The sequence below is a fragment of the Spea bombifrons genome, chromosome 10 (genome assembly GCF_027358695.1).
Source record: "Spea bombifrons isolate aSpeBom1 chromosome 10, aSpeBom1.2.pri, whole genome shotgun sequence".
NCBI classification, from domain to species: Eukaryota; Metazoa; Chordata; class Amphibia; order Anura; family Pelobatidae; genus Spea; species Spea bombifrons.
Window position 1 is genome coordinate 37,360,044 of NC_071096.1, and position 18,547 is coordinate 37,378,590.

At 45.3% G+C, this 18,547-nt stretch overlaps 3 long non-coding RNA genes across 3 annotated transcripts; 1 reads left to right on the plus strand and 2 right to left on the minus strand.

The window, feature by feature from the left end:
* Nucleotides 1–8,435: 8,435 nt before the first annotated feature.
* Nucleotides 8,436–10,280, plus strand: LOC128467549 (uncharacterized). The gene is made up of 4 exons (XR_008345738.1): nt 8,436–8,461; nt 9,095–9,267; nt 9,556–9,714; nt 10,106–10,280. It is a non-coding gene; the product is annotated as an uncharacterized LOC128467549 (long non-coding RNA).
* Nucleotides 10,122–11,143, minus strand: LOC128467550 (uncharacterized). Its single transcript, XR_008345739.1, has 3 exons — nt 11,040–11,143; nt 10,738–10,935; nt 10,122–10,213 (listed from the first exon to the last, which is right to left on the minus strand). It is a non-coding gene; the product is annotated as an uncharacterized LOC128467550 (long non-coding RNA).
* Nucleotides 11,144–11,694: 551 nt separating this feature from the next.
* On the minus strand, nt 11,695–18,271 carry LOC128467036 (uncharacterized). Its single transcript, XR_008345674.1, has 3 exons — nt 18,177–18,271; nt 12,269–12,453; nt 11,695–11,911 (listed from the first exon to the last, which is right to left on the minus strand). It is a non-coding gene; the product is annotated as an uncharacterized LOC128467036 (long non-coding RNA).
* Nucleotides 18,272–18,547: the final 276 nt, after the last annotated feature.

Here is an 18,547-nt window from a genome sequence, read left to right on the forward strand (position 1 = left end):
TCACAAACCTTTGCCGGTCAATCTCCAAGCTCAAGACCAGAGAATCAGCTCCACAGGACCAACCCGCAGCACCAAGAAACACAAAGTTCTGACAAGAAGACTGGAGAAACGCCCGGGTTAAATAGACTTTTGATTGAGGAAATTAGGTACAGGTGTGAGTCAGGAGCAGGCAGCCATCTTATGTCCATGGAGAGGTAAATAGTACAAAATATAGCAAAATACATGTAGATATAGCTGTCTCGTGGCAAAACAGCAACAAGTTTAGTTGTCTTGTGCCGTAATGGTGATTCTATTCCTGGTAAATATATATTATTATAGCGGCTGCGCGTATATCTAAGTCTTAGAGTAGGTGAATTTGAGTTTATCTATTATGGACGAATGCACTTGGGATGTAGAAATAGTGAGGCAAACTATAGCATTGGGAATGCCGTTCTGCCAGTGACAGCAGACGAGAGGGATTTAGAGTAATAATTACTGATGACTTAAAGGTAAGCAGACAATGCCGTAAAGTGTTGAAAAAAGCAAGCAGGGTGCTGGGTTGTATAACAAGAGGCGTTGGTAGCAGGAAGAGTTTCTGCCTTGTATTGTAAAATTATAAATCATCCAAAATGTTATACAAGGAAACATGCTTCTCTGCTTATATATTTTGTGCTGTTCCAATAGCATGAGCATCCTGCCATCGTGTACTATTCACCATACATCAATGGGCCCATCAGGAAATACTACTTTACAGAAAGTGTAGTGGATGCATGGAATCAACTTACAGCAGAAGTGGTAGATGTTAATACAGTGAAGACATTTAAGCAAGCATGGGATAGGCATAAGGCTAAGCTAGATATAGGATAAGGCCAGATACTAAGGAAAGGATTCAGAGGTTGGGCAGACTGGATGGGCCGAATGCTTCTTATCTGCCGTCACTTTCTATGTTTAACACAGGCAGGCAGAAGGGACCCTTGCGCTCTCTCGGAAACTTTACTAAAGGAGCCAGTCGAGTTTGGGTGCTCATTGACTCTTACTATTAGGTCCCTCAACATCGACATCCCTCACATCACAGTGTAAAAAATACACATCCTGACTGTAAGCAACGTCTGCCATCCGTTATATTTCCAGAATATGAACTTCACTTCCTAATCACAAATTCACCTGGCTTTTTGCAATCCATTTATTAAATGCAAGGTTTTTTGTAATATAAATAAAAAAAGGATGTATCTCTTACTAATAAAGCTTTTCGACACGCTTGGATTAGAACCAGCAGCCCTTTGGATGGAAGGTTGCTAGGTTACCATTACGCCACACGGCAGTCATGCAAACAATTCTGTTTCACATTTATATACCGCGTCCGTGATCCAGACACAGGCAGGCATTATATATCCACGGGGAGAGTGATTGTCTGTATGAACTTTGTGGCGTGATGGTTAAGTTGTCTGCCTATGATACTCAAGGTTGTTGGTTTGGTTCCTCCTGGTTGTGTTCGAAAAAAAAAAACTGCTGTGTAAATATATAATTAGCTGTATGCACCAATTATTTTTTTTTCAGCACAAAATATCTTTAGATAACGGCATAAAAACAGGTGCCTTATCTCGTTATTCATTTCCCATGAGTCCTGACATACACAAATACGCTGTCACAAACAAACACACCGACTCATACACTCAACCTAAGGCCGACACCACCACCACCGCGGACACCACAACTGTTAGGGCTCATGGGAATTGAACCAGCAACCTTTTGTATGGTGCATAAGCGGGTGTTTGTGAGTATATGTGGGGCAGGCAGGTGCCAGATTTCCTGTTCTGTCTTTTTTCCTGTTTTTTTTTTTTCTGTCTTTGTTCCTGTCTTCTTTTCGGGCGAATATTCGTGGACATTCTTCGTGCTCGTTTCATCTTCGTTTTCTCCCGGCTGCGTAGCAGGGGTTACGAAGATTGCCCAAGTCTAATAGTTATAGTGGATCTGTGTATTTGTATCATTTTATACTTGGTGCATATGATTATATGTGGAGCAGGCAGACATCGTATGCATTACTAACCATATAAAAGTATTTTGGTTCTAATCTCCATGAAAGCTGGATCTACGTGTGTAGCGCGTCTGCATGTTCTTCTTATGTTTTTAGAGGGGGGCTGTATGAGTAAATGTAGAGCAGGAGGGCGGCCGACGCCATGTCGTGGTGTGGTGTAACGGTTAGGTGTATCGCCTGCAGTGCGACTGGTTTATGATTCAAACCTGCTTCGCTCCCGTAGGTAACTGTATAGTGCTTCTAACCCCCTTTGCTTCATGGCTGATTTATTTCTAATGTTTTTAGAGTCGGGAGATATTAGTATATGTGGAGCCGGTGAACACCCATCTCGTTTGGTGGAATGGCGTGATGGTTAAGTGGATTGCCTAACGTGTGGTTGGCTGCTGGTTCTCACCCGCCGGTCTGCTGTATGATCTTATTCTTAATCTTTTAGAGCGGGTACATCAGAGTATTTGTGGAACTGGCAAACCTCCTGACCCAGTTGAGATGGTGGTCTAGGTGTTTGGTGCGTTACCCCCCCCCCTCCATACAAGTGGATGCAGGTTCTATTCTCCATGTATCCTGTATATAAACTAATGTTATGTTTTCAGAGTCGGTATAATTTGTATAATTGTATAATTGTATAACAGACAAGGCCCTTTTGCCCCATGGTACTGGTGGCGCATGTCTTAGCTGTGTTCATCACCGTGCTCTTGGCCCCTGGTTCTAATCTCTGTGGTTCCTGTATAACGTATGATTTTATGTTTTTTGGAGTAGGTAAATTTGAGTATATGTGGATGGGACGAGGGTAGCCATCCAGCCGCGTGCGTGGCACGTGTGTTAGGTGTATCGCTCACCATGCGTGAGGCTCCTGGTTCTAATCCCTGTGCGGCCTGCGTGTAAGGGTGGATATTTGTAACATTATGTTTTTCCAGTGGGTGAATTTGTGTATTTGTATTAGGGATGAGCTGCTCTTCTTCATCTCGAAGGTGGCGCGTGTGATGCGTGTGTCGCACACTGTGCCGTGAGTTCCGGGTTCGAGTCCCAGGAAGTTCTGCGACTAGAGACATTAAGTTATGTTTTTAGACTCTGTGAATTTGAGTATAAGTATTACGGACGAGCAAATTCAGTCTGCCACAAGGGTGGCGCAGGTGTCAAGTGTACTTACTTACCAAGCGGTTTGGTTTCTAGTTCTAATCCCCGTGAGGCCTGGCGAGTGGTTGCGGTGCGGTATGGTCGGTGCGGTGTGTAAGGCGTATGGGTATGTTCGGTGCGGTGTGTAAGACGTATGAGTATGTTCGGTGGTGTGTGAAAGTGCGTATGTGCGGGTCAGGATGATTGGGGGTTAGAGCCAGTCGGTAGTACACAACACCTTTTATGCTTTTTTCCAATAAATGCTAAAAAAAATTATAATAATACTGCAGCGCACATTTTTTTTTTCAGGGTAAGACCACTGTACACACAGAGACATTGTCAGTAGCTGTACCGAGCCACACGGAAGTGAGCTATCAGCGCATCATCTCGTAGGCAACACACCGAACCTTCAAGCGAAACCAGACTGGGACCACAGCATCGAGTACGCAACACACCAAACCTTCAAACCACCACATGGCTGGATGCTCCCCACAGAGCTACAGGGAATCGAACCAGGACCGCAACATATGGCAGGCAGGGAACCTAACCATTACACCATCAGATGATTGAAGGCTCTTCGTCGCCATGAACATATGACGCCTGCGTGTGATGCACCAATACTTATACCATCTAACATAATGCACACAATCTAAAAGGTGCACTACCTATTGCTTAGTGTGTCTAACTGCTTAGTGTGTAGAATTATGGTTTCGGGGGGGGGGCGAATTTGAGTATTTGTATTACGGACGAGCAGCTTTGTCTGTTGCAAGGGTGGCGCAGCGGCAGTGTTTGTAACATCCCATGCAGGTTGGTTGTGGTTCTAATCCCGTTGAGCCCTGTACGTAAAATTATGTTTTCAGATTGGGCGAATTTGAGTATTTGTATTACGGACGAGTAGAACCATTCATTGGAAGTGTGGCGCGCAGGTAAGTTGCGTTACTCGCCGTGCGGAAAGTTACAGGTTCTAATCTCATTAGAGCATCTGTCTCGCTGTATGTTATGTTTTGTGAGTTTGAGTATAAGTATTTTTTAGGGACAAGCTCATTCGGCCCATCCAGTCTGCCCAACCTCTGAATCCTTTCTTTAGTATCTTGCCTCATCCTATATCTAGCTTAGCCTTATGCCTATCCCATGCTTGCTTAAATGTCTTCACTGTATTAACATGTACCACTTCTGCTGTAAGGTGATTCCATTTATTCACTTCCCTTTCTGTAAAGTAGTATTTCCTGATGGGCCCATTGATGTATGGTGAATAGTACACGATGGCAGGATGCTCATGCTATTGAAACAGCACAAAATATATACGTAGAGAAGCATGTTTCCTTGTATAACATTTTGGATGATTTATAATTTACAATACAAGGCAGAAACTCTTCCTGCTACCAACGCCTCTTGTTATATAACCCAGCACCCTGCTTGCTTTTTCCAGCGCTTTACTGCATTGTCTGCTTACCTTTAAGTCATCAGTAATTATTACTCTAAATCCCTCTCGTCTGCTGTCACTGGCAGAACGGCATTCCCAATGCTATAGTTTGCCTCACTATTTCTACATCCCAAGTGCATTCGTCCATAATAGATAAACTCAAATTCACCTACTCTGAAGACTTAGATATACGCACAGCCGCTATAATAATATATATTTACCAGTAATAGAATCACCATTACGCCACAAGACAACTAGACTTTTTGCTGTTTTGCCATGAAACAAGCTATATCTACATATAGTTTGCTATATTTTGTACTATTTACCTCTCCATGGACATAAGATGGCTGCCTGCTCCTGACTCACACCTGTACCTAATTTCCTCAATCAATCAAAAGTCTATTTAACCCGGGCGTTTCTCCAGCCTTCTTGTCAGAACTTTGTGTTTCTTGGTGCTGCGTGTTGGTCCTGTGGAGCTGATTCTCTGGTCTTGAGCTTGGAGAAGGACCGGCAAAGGTTTGTGAATTCTGTGATTTTGAAATGAATGCAGCCCTCTAGATCTACCCCCCAGAAGCAGAGGTCGTTTCTTTCAGTCACAGAGTGTCTCGCATGATCGGGGTATGCATAGTTTTTTTGTAGAAGTTTATTTGCGTGTTTGTTAATACTGTGAAAGTAATTTCTTTGTTTTACATACGTTTTTCAGTAGTTTGGTTACACTTAAATGGTTAACTTCATACTTTTAGATGCTCTTTCGCAGTATACAGGAGCTCTCGTGGGCCATAATCCTGTTAGAAGCTGTTTTCTATATATGTATTTTTTATTTGAAATATTGTTTGTCAAATATACTTTGAAAATGCAGGGTTTGCCCCCTATGAACACAAGCGGGCCCTCCTCACCTGTGTTTTAAGTCAAATTATGTTACATACTACTTATACCCTGTCTAGCCATTGTACAGCACTACTAAATATGATGGCGCTATATAAAACAAATATTGGGGCTGGAACTTACCACGTGCAGCAAAAATGGCCTCGTGAAGTTTTGGGCTGGTCTCCAATTGTTTCCATGGTTTGTTTTAATCGCCGGCCCCTGACAATGTTTTACTACAAATTGAGGACAAAGAGCCAAATAGTTTTACTGAGTTTATTTCAAACTTTAAAGGGTGAAAACAGAAGAGGGAGCTGGGGCTTTGGCACAGGTGAATGCATGCCGGCGGTAAGGCATGAACAGGGGGGGTCACGTGGGTGGGCCGAGCGAGCCCCGTAATGTTAAAATGAAATAAATCCTGTATCCTTATTGGGCCCTCGTTAGGAAATTGAATCACAGTCCGGGGTGGAGCTCGTTAAATGGAGTCATTAAAGCTTTTTTGGGGTGCGAACAAACTGATTGGTTCGTTCGTCTCAGCAAGTTGCCAAACGAGCATTCAGCCAATTTAACCCGTCCTGCACCAAATCTGTGCTTGCCTACATATCCCCCCCCCATAAATGTATTTTGAGTGTGATTTGGGTAATTAAAACATTCCATCTCGTTACACAAGGCCTTTATCCCTTCAACTTTTCAGCTGTGTATGAAGTGGCTTAAGGCGTATGGAGTACGGATTGTATCAGAATTCCAGGATCAGCAGCAGCTCCCACCTGTTATCGGCCTGCAATTGTCCATGGTTGGTATTAGTTGGTGAGTGGACCAAAGTCTTAAACTTGCTACAAACTACATATAAAAAATGTAACATTGTATCCCACAAACTCTTTACTCACGTGGTCTTCGTTGTAATGGAAGATGTTTTTTCTGGTGTCCTCAAGGTCCTGGCTATGCCCAGATCCGTGATAAACTCCTTGGTTTATGGTCTTCCTCCTCTTGCAGCGAGACCACAACAGAATTCCGGCGATCAGCGCTGCGAATGGAGACACAAGAATTATCCTCTTGAAGCATGCAAGGTACTGAATATTTTTTGTATTTTAATGCTTTCTTGATCCATCATGAATAACAAGGTTGCTACCAATCTTATCTTGTCCGGAGCCACCCTTGGTAGGAATTCCAGCGCTGTATAAACCAACGCCCATGGGTTAATGAATGACCGATCCGCTGAGCCCCCCCTCCCGGGTTACATGGGAGCTACTGAGGGAGACAATGTGTAAAAGTTTACCTATGATCGTCAGGAGGCAAATCAAGATGATATAAGTATTGCTGATCCAGAGTCCGGGGCTGAAGACGTGACATCCGCTCCCGACGTACCCCTCTGCGCAGAGGTGGGTGAATTCGGCTGGCGAGCGTGGCACGTGCCGTGTTTGCAGGGGTGTCTGGCACATACCGTGTAGACGCAGTGAGCCTCTGTGCCGTTCTCTGGAAGCAGGTATCCGGGGGGGCACCTGTGGAGTTACAGGGAGAGAAGGGGTTAAATCTACCATAACAGCGGAAGATCAGATACATTTTAAGCCAGTAAAACTAAATCATGTAAAGTGTTTCAAAATGTTTCTTCCTCTTTCATACAGGACAACGATTCTCATTATCCCTCGACACATGGGAGTAGTGGTTTAACAATCGAGTGGAGTGAATGCGGTGTATGGAGTGCAGCTGAACTGGGAATGCTTAGAAAGCACAAGGTAAGACCCCAAAGCTCTAATCTCTTCCGAAGTCTTGTGACCCCAGCATGCGTTGGGTGATACCTGCATTCGTGGCTCATCCATAGATCAACGCAGACAAAGCTGTGGCTGCAGGGGCCGCTGCTACAGACGTTTGAGACGCAGCCTTCGGTCACTCCTTCCCGGCTTATAACGGACACCGGCGAGGCCGTCGTGTACTCCATGGGCAGGCGGCAGCCGTTCAGTCTCACGTTCTTTATGCATCCTGATTACACAGAAGGAATTGGAGATCAGCGCATGATGGGACAGTGAGAATTCACCATCGTATGGTGTATTCCAGGGAATGACGGGCAGGGAAAGTTGTTATACCCCATGGATTTACAGACGGCTTCTACTCTTAAATTCACTAGAATTGCTTTCAGTTTTATTAAAGCCCGTTGTTGTGAAAGCATAAACGCTTATCTTATTATCGGTAACTATTGTTTTTTTACCTTGATAACCCGACTGGTTGATGCTTCCCAGAATCGTGCCTCTCGGATCGACTAATTTCTTTGTAGGTCCCGTGAGCTGCTATCACTCTGTGCTCCCCTCCTCCATTAAAGCGAAGCGTGAACTCGTTCTGCATTCTTTCCAAGCCAACGTCATTCCACTCTCCAGTGTATATTTTATGGTTGGGAAGTGTGACTGTGTTGGGACCATCACCGAGATTGTAGCAGACTGTTAGAAGCCCATGCCTCACCTCGACAAAACAAACGGTGCCGTTAGATCCCTGGGTCATGCTGAACCATCGCTATGATCTACAGGCTGAAATACAATGACCCTAAAGCTGTCCCATCTAGCGGCTGCTCTGAATCAGGAGCTTCAGATGTGGATGCGACTCTACCCAACGTGCAGCATGACGTGTGTCAAGGTATGGACTTCATGCTGTGTTTGGTACCTGCAGGTGGATGGATTCGTTCTGGTCCTTAGAAGACAAACGCAGGATGACGCTGTTGGCGTTGCGTGTTCTTAACGTTGCCTGAAAATGTGTCCGCTGCGGATGGAGAGAATGAGGGAGCAGGTACCTGATGTGGCCTCCAGGATGGAAGAAGTTTGTGGACATCTGCAAAAGGATGAGTATATAATGCGGATTACGCTATTCACTATGATACAGAAATGATCGCCCAGCAGAGCACCAGGCGGTGGCAGAGCGTTCAGATGTGATGTATGAAGAGTCTTTTCTGGCAGAGCTTTGGGCACAAACATTCGAATGGATTCCTTGATGATCGCACCGCGGCTCCCCATTTTCCAATAATCTACACTATACTCTGCATTCACAAAGATGTCCCGGTTCAGGTGAGTCTCTTTAATATAATATAAATATTGGCATGAAAAATAGCACCTCTTCTAACTGGCTTAATATAAAACACACTTTATATTGGGAGACATTCTGATCAGCTAGGTGGTGGAATCATTCATTCAGGTTTGGGTCTCCTTTTAATGTTCTTGTACAGTTATTACCCGTGAGCGCATCGGTGTAAGCCAAGCCTGTACCTTTTCTGCAGTCCTGGTGAGCGGGTGGGCAATCACAGCTGGGGGTCCGGGGGTCACTGATGCAAGGAAAGTCGCAGGGTACAGGTGATGAGCAAGCTGTACCCTTCCTCGCACAGCCTGGGGAGCTATTAATGGCCTCCAGTGGGGCTGCTAGATCATACACCTGTGTTAAAGGAAACACACTGCATTAAGAAAATTATTAGATATCATTCTGCAGGTCAGCACAAAGTAGCTCAGATAACTCGGTGGAAAGCTTTGATACGGACCTACCTGTTACGTTCTTACGGTTCAGTTACCCTTTGTTACCCTTAGAATGTCTATTGACCTGGCTCCTCACACAGTTTGGCTGCATATCTGCGAGTTGTATGTTAGTGAATATTGGTAATAATACACATTACTAATCAAAGAACTTTCTAATGTATTCATGTCTTATAGGAATCATTACCTACCTCTGTCCTACATGATACCAGCCGGGACTATCCTGCTAACCCATCTGGTCATACCGCATCCCTCTGCTCAGAGACCCCCAAAGTACCGAAGCTGATCCAGTTTACCGGATCCATCCGCAGCTCCCACGTTCACTACAGAGCAGCCGTCTGCAGTAAGAGGTAAGCGATACTCTGCGTGATAGAAAGTCATTACCTGCTTACTAAGAACGACGTTGCGGAGACAGCATTTAAAGGGTTTGTGCGGAAGGAAATTGTGAGAACGAGTAGATGACTACTTAACGCCTCAGAGATGCAGAACGGCATCCGGCTCCCAAAACCTGCAGAGAATGGCATGCATATCAGACACGGGTCACAGTAACATGATGTGGGGCTTTACTACTGCAGATACTAAATATGCATAAAAATTGTCATGACTCTTCAACACTTCCTTTCTCTTCATCCATGCAGATTGCAAGCCCAGTGGAGCAGCCGCTAGGCATTAATCCCGGTTTATCGTCTGTGACTTCAGTAAAGTCAGCCCTGATCACCAGCCCAAGCCGTCCGTGTGCTCCATACCTTCTGTCCTGCATGATGACTCCGTGGACTTCACAACTCGTTCGATCCTCTGTAAGTAGCTTTCCTCCAATCCCCTCTGTCTCATTTATCAAAGCCGTGAGTCAGCGATCCAGAGTCAGGCTGACTCCCTGCACCGAAGTAAATGAAGACAGTAATTCATCTTCCCTGACTGCCCGACATTGACATTTCCTTTAAGTAAATGTGACTGCGTGCGACTCGAATCGTTGTGTATTTGGCGTGACTTGTCTTGGTGATATGTTCCATGTAGAGTTAGCTGAGGGTCAGTTAGTTGAGTATAATGCAGCTCTGTGTCTGCTCTTAAAGATTCGTCTTCATTCTACTTCTGTGAGTAAAGGAGAATATTTAAGCTTTCCTGTGGCTGCATTAATTACAGGTCTGGCTCACGATGTGATAATTAACTTACTTTATCTTTTATGCGCAGGTCTATCCGATGCCGTTCTGTCTGTAACGTTCTCCTGCTCTGGAAAGCCGAGCCTCAGCGGGGTCAGGTTTTGTCTGAAGATGAGAAGGAGCCGGCCGCTCGTAATCTCTTTGGGAAGGGAAACAAAACCACATTAACAGCAGTGCGGCTGGACCCGGAGCAGACTAAGAATGTAATTCAACTGCAATTACTGTCAATGTAGATTTACTATTACTTTCACTTCATGTTACTCATGACTTCATCATTGTATTTGTAACTCTATGCCTTGTAATTTGTAACTTATTGCACTGTACTTGTGATTCTTTGCATTGTGACTTGTAACTCTATGACTCGTGATTTACTCGTGATTTACTCGTGATTTACCTGTGATTTACCTCTCTGTATTGTACTGTGTAAACCTTCAATAAAAGTGGTTTAGTTTTCTATTTCTTCTCAGTTTGAATCAATTAAAGCACAGAAAGAACCATATAAAATCTTCCTTCTAAAGAAGCTTAAAAGGAACCCTACAGGGGATATAATTATTTAATAAGCATATGTAATAAGTATAAAATATAAGGGAGAAAAGGTGCTCTGCCTCTGCTCTCTAGTTGATGCTCCTCCTCCACCTCCCTACATCCTTTCTTGATGCTCACCAACTGCGATGAAGTTCTTACTGTCTCTTGACGCTCCGCTGTGTAGTAACAATCCATCTGTGCTGTCGCTTACGAACTCCAGCGATAGATGGCTGTCCGAGCAGAGGCCGATAGGATGAATCCATGCATAGCCGTTACCGTTAAATGTTCTGAGTCTGCTGGTAGCGTGGCCCAAGGAACGAAGTCAAACAGTGACACCTAGAAAGACAAATGGAAATATTTTAGCTTCAATGGTAGGCTGTCTGAAGTTGGTGATGTAAGGGATAAGTCACACGGGAACACGGTCCAGAGAATCTGCCTACCTGTAACCGGTGAGAATCGACGTGCATGTCCCACCATTCAGGCAAGGGTTTTGGGGCAGAGAATAACAGTTCTGGTAAAATTGTTTCTGTGCCGGACATCTGCATGACACATTTCCAACTTGGGGAATTGAGACTAAAGATGCGCTACCTCCATCCACGAGAGGCGGGGATCTGCTGACTGCGCCATGGATTGCGTACCCGCCATCCTGCAAACAGCCCATCCGTGAACAGAAATCAATGGATACTTGGGAATTCCTTTCCTTCAGCACTGATCGGACCTGTCATTGATAAGAATACAAAAAAACTCAGTTAAGACGGCACAAAAAACTTATCTAGAAACCATCCCAGTTCTGTGGCCATTAGGCACCCCAGGACCAGCTCCCTCCCACAACAAATGCAGATAAAGATGATTAAAACGCATCGCTCTTAGATCTTTACTTTTGTTATAAAGTAATAAACCCCCGGCTGTACCCTCAGAGATTCAAAATCAAGGGAATTATTTCCACAAAACTCTGAAAGACAAACCGGATACATCTAGATATCATGAGACTAATATTCTGCGTTATGTAATATCATTAATTTTAAGAGACAGTCGACGTTATTCTTACTCAGTAATAAACGCCATAAACACTCTGTCCATACCTTCTCTCTCTGGGCTGTCAATAAGCTCCGTAAGATCTCGGGTTTGTGGCAGGAGGCAGCTCTGCATACTGAAAATGTCACGTCGGTCGCGTTATCCTCTGCATTCACCACACTGAAGATGTGGATATGGCTGGGATGGGCAGCTGCCATGTCTGCCAGGACGGCCTGGAGCTGGTCACGTCTGCTGACTCCAAACTCATCCTTCTCTATGAATTCCTCTGCTGTAATGCCTAAAATGCGGATTAAAAAGTTGAGATAGTAACGTATTTACCCAGATAGGAGCGGGGAAGGGAATTGGGGTTACGCACTGAGTAGGACAGGGGTTACTTAATGCCAAGAGCGTTCCTGTCCCACCATTTCCTTCTATCCCTATGCAGGGATACTACATCATTTTAATGTCTTTATGGTACAATGTACAGGAGTCCAGGGAAATGGTTACATATATATGTAGCTCTGGTGACCTGTACATCACTTCTTTATCTAGTGCAAACTCTATGATGGTCAAACCAGGCAGTCTTGCCATCAAATGTCCCAGCGGAGTCCTACAAGAATCTACCTGAGACCCCTCCGCACCACTTATGACTTACTTGTGAGTCTCAGAGACACCGAGCTGCGGAAGGCGTCACTTCCAATCTCTTGTACATAAATTTTGATAGTAGAGAAGGTATCTGGTCACACACCGTCAGAAACCGTAATATTGACGTCGTACGTTCCCTGCGGAGGTCTCTCGGTCATTAGGATTGTCCCGTTGTTTTGGTTCAACCAAAAATACCTACAGAAAACAAACTGTCAATGCAATGTTATCTTCCTCAGACACGCCTTCTCTCTCCCACATACACCAGACACGTCTTCTCTCTCCCACATACACCAGACACGTCTTCTCTCTCCCTCATACACCAGACACGTCTTCTCTCTCCCTCATACACCAGACACGTCTTCTCTCTCCCACATACACCAGACACGTCTTCTCTCTCCCACATACACCAGACACGTCTTCTCTCTCCCTCATACACCAGACACGTCTTCTCTCTAACTCATACACCAAACACTTCAACTCTCTCCCTCATACACCAAACATGTCTTCTTTACCAGACACCAGACACTTCAACTCTCTCCCTCATATGCCAGACACGTCTTCTCTCTCCTTCATACACCAGACATGTCTTCTTGCTCTCTCATACACCAGAGATGTCTCCTTGTAAACTTATACAACAGACAAGTCATCCAGCTCCCACATACCCGAGACATGTCTCATCACTCCTTCACTCACCAGACACATCATCTCGCTTCAACATACACCAGACACTTCAGCTCTCTCCCTCATACACCAGACATGTCTTATCTCTCCCTCATACACCAGAGACGTCTCCTCGTAAACATATAACCCAGACAAGTCATCCAGCTCCCACATACCCAAGACATGTCTCATCACTCCCTCACACACCAGACACGTCTTCTCTCTCCCTCATCCACAAGACACATCATCTTACTCCCTCATACACCAGACACTTCTACTCGCTCCCTCATACACCAGACACGACTTCTCTTTCCCTCATACAGCAGACATGTAAGCCTGCTCCCTCATACATCAGACGCATCTTCTCTCTCCCTCATACACCAGAGACGTCTCCTCGTAAACATAGACAAAAGAAAAGTCATCCAGCTCCCACATACCCAAGACATATCATCTCGCTTCATCATACACCAGACACTTTAGCTCTCCCTCATAAATCAGACATGTCTTCTTGTTCCCTCATATATCAGACATCTATTCTCCCTCTCTTATACAACAGACACATCTGCTCACTCCCTCATACACCTGAAATGTCTTCTCTCTCCCTCATACACCAGACACGTCTGTTTGTTACCTCATACACCAGACATGTCTGCTCACTCCCTCATACACCAGACATATCTCTCTTCCTCATACACCAGACATGTCTTCTCGCTCCCTCATACACCACACGTCTTCTTGCTCCCTCTTACACGAGACATGTCTTCTCTTTCCCACATACACCAGACATGTATGGTTGTAACACTTACACAACAGGTAAGTCATCCAGCTCCAACATACATCAGACAAGTCTCTTCACTCCCTCATATACCAGACATGTATTCTCCCTCTCTTTTACACCAGACACGTCTTCTCGCTCCCTCATACACCAGACAAGTCTTCTAACTCTCTCATACACCTGACACATCTGCTCGCTCCCTCATACACTAGACAAGTCTTCTCCTTCCCTCATACACCAGACACGTTGTCTCGCTTTCTCATACATCAGACATCTCTTCTTACTCTCTCATACAACAGACACGTCTGCTTACTCCCTCATACACCAAACACGTCTTCTCTCTCCCTCATACACCAGACACTTCTTCTCTCTCCCTCATGCACCAGACACGTCATCTTCCTCCCTCATACACCAGACATGTCTTTTCTCTCCCTCATACACCAGACATGTCTTCTTGCTCCCTCATACAAAAGACACATCTTCTCTCTTCCTCATACATCAGACACGTCATCTCGCTCCTTCATACACCAGACATGTCTTTTCTCTCCCTCATACACCAGACATGTCTTTTCTCTCCCTCATACACCAGACATGTCTTTTCTCTCCCTCATACACCAGACATGTCTTTTCTCTCCCTCATACACCAGACATGTCTTCTTGCTCCCTCTTACAAAAGACACATCTTCTCTCTTCCTCATACATCAGACATCTCTTCTCGCTCCCTCATACACCACACATCTCATCACTCCCTCATAATCATACACTTCTACTCGCTCCTATTATACACCAGACATGTCTTCTATCTCCCTCATACACCAGACATGTCTCCTCACTCCCTCATATACCAGACACTTCTGTCCGCTCCCTCATACACCAGACATGTCTTCTTGCTCCCTCATATATCAGACATGTATTTGCCCTCTCTTATACAACAGACGCGTCTTCTCACTCCCTCATACACCTTACATGTATTCTCCCTCTCGCATACACCAGACAAGTCACCCAGCTCCCACATACACCAGACACGTCTCCTCACTCCCTCATACACCAGACACGTCTGCTTACTCCCTCATACACCAGACATGTCGTCTCTCTCTCTCATACACCAGACACATCTTCTCTCTACCTCATACACCAGACACGTCTTCTCCTTCACTCATACACCAGACGTGTCCTCTATCTTCCTCCTTCAGCAGACACATCTTCTAACTTCCTCATACACCATACACGTTGTCTCTCTCCCACATACACCAGAGACGTGGTGTTTCTCCCTTATACATCAGACATGTCTTCTTACTCCCTCACACACCAGACACATCATCTCTCTCCCTCATACACCAGACATGTCTGCTCACTCCCTCATACTCCAGACATGTCTCCTCACTCACTCATACAGACATGTCATCTTGCTCCCTCATATACCAGACACTTCAGCCCGCTACCTCATACATCAGACACTTCAGCCCGCTCCCTCATACATCAGACATGTCTTCTTGCTCCCTCATACATCATTCTTGTCTTCTCGCTCCCTCATTCACCAGACACGGCTTCTCAGTTCCTCATACACCAGACACGTCTTCTGTCTCCCTCATTAACCAGCCATGTCTTCCATGTCCCTCATTAACCAGACACGTCTTCTCTCTCCTTCATTAACCAGACATGTCTTCTCCTTCTCATATAATACAGACATATCATCCCACTCCCTCATACACCAGACATGTCTTCTCTCTCCCTCATACACCAGACACTTCTGATCACTCCCTCATACACCAGACACCACTTCTTTCTCCCTCATACACCAGACACGGCTTCTCAGTCCCCCATAAACCAGACACGTCTGCTCGCTACCTCATACACCAGATATGTCTTCTCCCTTTCTTATACAACAGACATGTTATCTTACTCCCTCATACACCAGACACATCTTTTACCTCCTTCATACACCAGACACGTCTTCTCGTTCCCTCATACACCAGACACTTCAGTTCACTTCCTCAAACATCAGACATGTTGTATGATGTCTGGTGTATGAGGGAAAGAGCCCTCTTTTCGCTCCCTCTTACACCAGACACATCTTCTTGCTCTCTTATACACCAGACATGTCTTCTCACTCCCTCATCCACCAGACATGTCTACTCCCTCTCTCATACACCAGCACCAACAGACATGAAACTTCGATCCCTCATACACCAGACACGTCATCTCGCTCCCTCATACACGTCTTCTCTCTCCCTCATACACTAGACGTGTCTTCTCTCTCCCTCATACACGAGACACGTCTTCCCTCTCCCTCATACACGAGACACGTCTTCCCTCTCCCTCATACACCAGACACGTCTTCCCTCTCCCTCATACACCAGACACGGCTTCTCAGTCCTTTATACACCAGACACGTCTCCTGTCCCCCTCAAACACCAGACACGTCTTCTCTCCCCCTCATACACCAGACACATCTTCACTCTCCCTCATACAGCAGACATGTCTTCTCCCTCCCTTATACAATAGGCGCGTAATCTCGCACCCTCATACATCAGTCACGTAATCTCGCTCCCTCATACACCAGACATCCCTTCTCCCTCTCTTATACAACACGGCATCCCACTCCCTCATACAACAGACACATCTGTTCTCTCCCTTATACACCAGACAAGTCTTCTCTCTCCCTCATACACCAGACACGTCTTATCCCTCTCTTATACAACAGACATGTCTTCTCACTCCGTCATACACTCGACACGTCTGCTCAATCCCTCATACACCAGATACTTCAGTTTGCTCCCCTCATACATGAGACATGTCTTCTCTCTCCTTTATAGACCAGACACTTCAGTTATCTTCCTCATACACGAGACACATCAGCTCGCTCCCTCATACACCAGACATTTCCTCTCATTCCCTCATATACAAGACACGTCTTCTCTCTCCCTCATAAAAAAGACACGTCTGCTCGCACACTCATACACCAGAGTTGTCCCATCCCTTTCATATACAACAGACATACTCATCCCGCTCCCTCATATACCAGACATCTCTTCTCTCCTTCATACACCAGACATGTCTTCTCCCTCATTTATACACCAGACACCTCAGTTATCTCCCTCATACACCAGACATGTCTTTTGGCTCCCTCATACACCAGACACATCTGTTCTCTCCCTCATACACCAGACACTTCTCTTGTCTCCCTCATACACCAGACACATCTCTTCTCTCCCTCATACACCAGACATGTCTTCTCACTCTCTTATACACCACACGTCAACTACCTCTCTTATACAACTGACATGTCCTCTCACTCCGTCATTCATCAGACACATCTATCTCCCTCATACACTAGACACGTCTGCTCAATCCCTCATACACCAGACGTGTCATCCCGTTCCCTCATACACCAGACATGTCATCCTGTTCCCTCATACACCAGACATGTCTTCTCGCTCCGTCATACACCAGACATGTCATCCCGTTCCCTCATACACCAGAGATGTCTTCTTGCTTCCTCATACAACAGACACATCATCTCTCTCCCTCATACAGCAGACACGTCTTCTTGCTCCGTCATACACCAGACACGTCTTCTCTCTCCCTCATACACCAGACACATTTTTTCTCTCCCTCATACACCAGACACGTCTTCTCCCTCTCTTATACACCAGACATGTCTACTTCGTCTCTTATACATCATGTCCTCTCACTCCGTCATTCATCAGACACATCTATCTCCCTCATACACTAGACACGTCTGCTCAATCCCTCATACGCCAGACGTGTCATCCCGTTCCCTCATACACCAGACATGTCATCCTGTTCCCTCATACACCAGACATGTCTTCTCGCTCCGTCATACACCAGACATGTCATCCCGTTCCCTCATACACCAGAGATGTCTTCTTGCTTCCTCATACAACAGACACATCATCTCTCTCCCTCATACAGCAGACACGTCTTCTTGCTCCGTCACACACCAGACACGTCTTCTCTCTCCCTCATACACCAGACACATTTTTTCTCTCCCTCATACACCAGACACGTCTTCTCTCTCCCTCATACACCAGACACGTCTTCTCCCTCTCTTATACACCAGACATGTCTACTTCGTCTCTTATACATCATGTCCTCTCACTCTGTCATTTATCAGACACATCTATCTCCCTCATACAACAGACACGTCTTCTCAATCCTTCATACACCAGACGTGTCATCCGGTTCCTTCATACACCTTATAGGCCGACACTAAAGATCGTCCTACCTTAGCAGTGATCCACCTGAATGATCAAAGTCTGACATCTCAAACTTGTCGTGACATAGAGTATTCCAATTTACCTCTGGATTGATGAATACATATCCATCAACTTCTCTGAGACCTCTTTAAGCAACTGGTCAGCCACCGGCCGACATGTTCAACCTATAACCCATTGCGTGTCAATAGTGAAGTGCATTAATGACCATGAAATGCGTGTGTTATTCGAGCCATGGAACTCACCTGGGTATTTGAGAGACGGCGGAATAGTGTTTTGTATCCCATCTTCATTCTTCCAGCACAACGACCTTCCCAATCTCTGCTGATGACCACCCGGCTGTTTTAAACAAGAGAAAATGGTAAGACATTCATAAGTACGTCTGCATTCGTGCCCATCTGTATTTTTAATCATTTGTCCTACATTCTCCTGTCAGGAACTGTACAAGATACGATCATCATGAGCTGCCGGAGAATTAACTCCAATTTCCAATACGTCCCTCCTGTTTAGCTCAGTTAAGCTCGGAATGAAAATAACTCTGACAGCCATTAACGTTGGCTAAAGATTATTCATTCGCTGTTGCTGCTCACTTTCACTTGGCAGCGTTTGCCAGGAT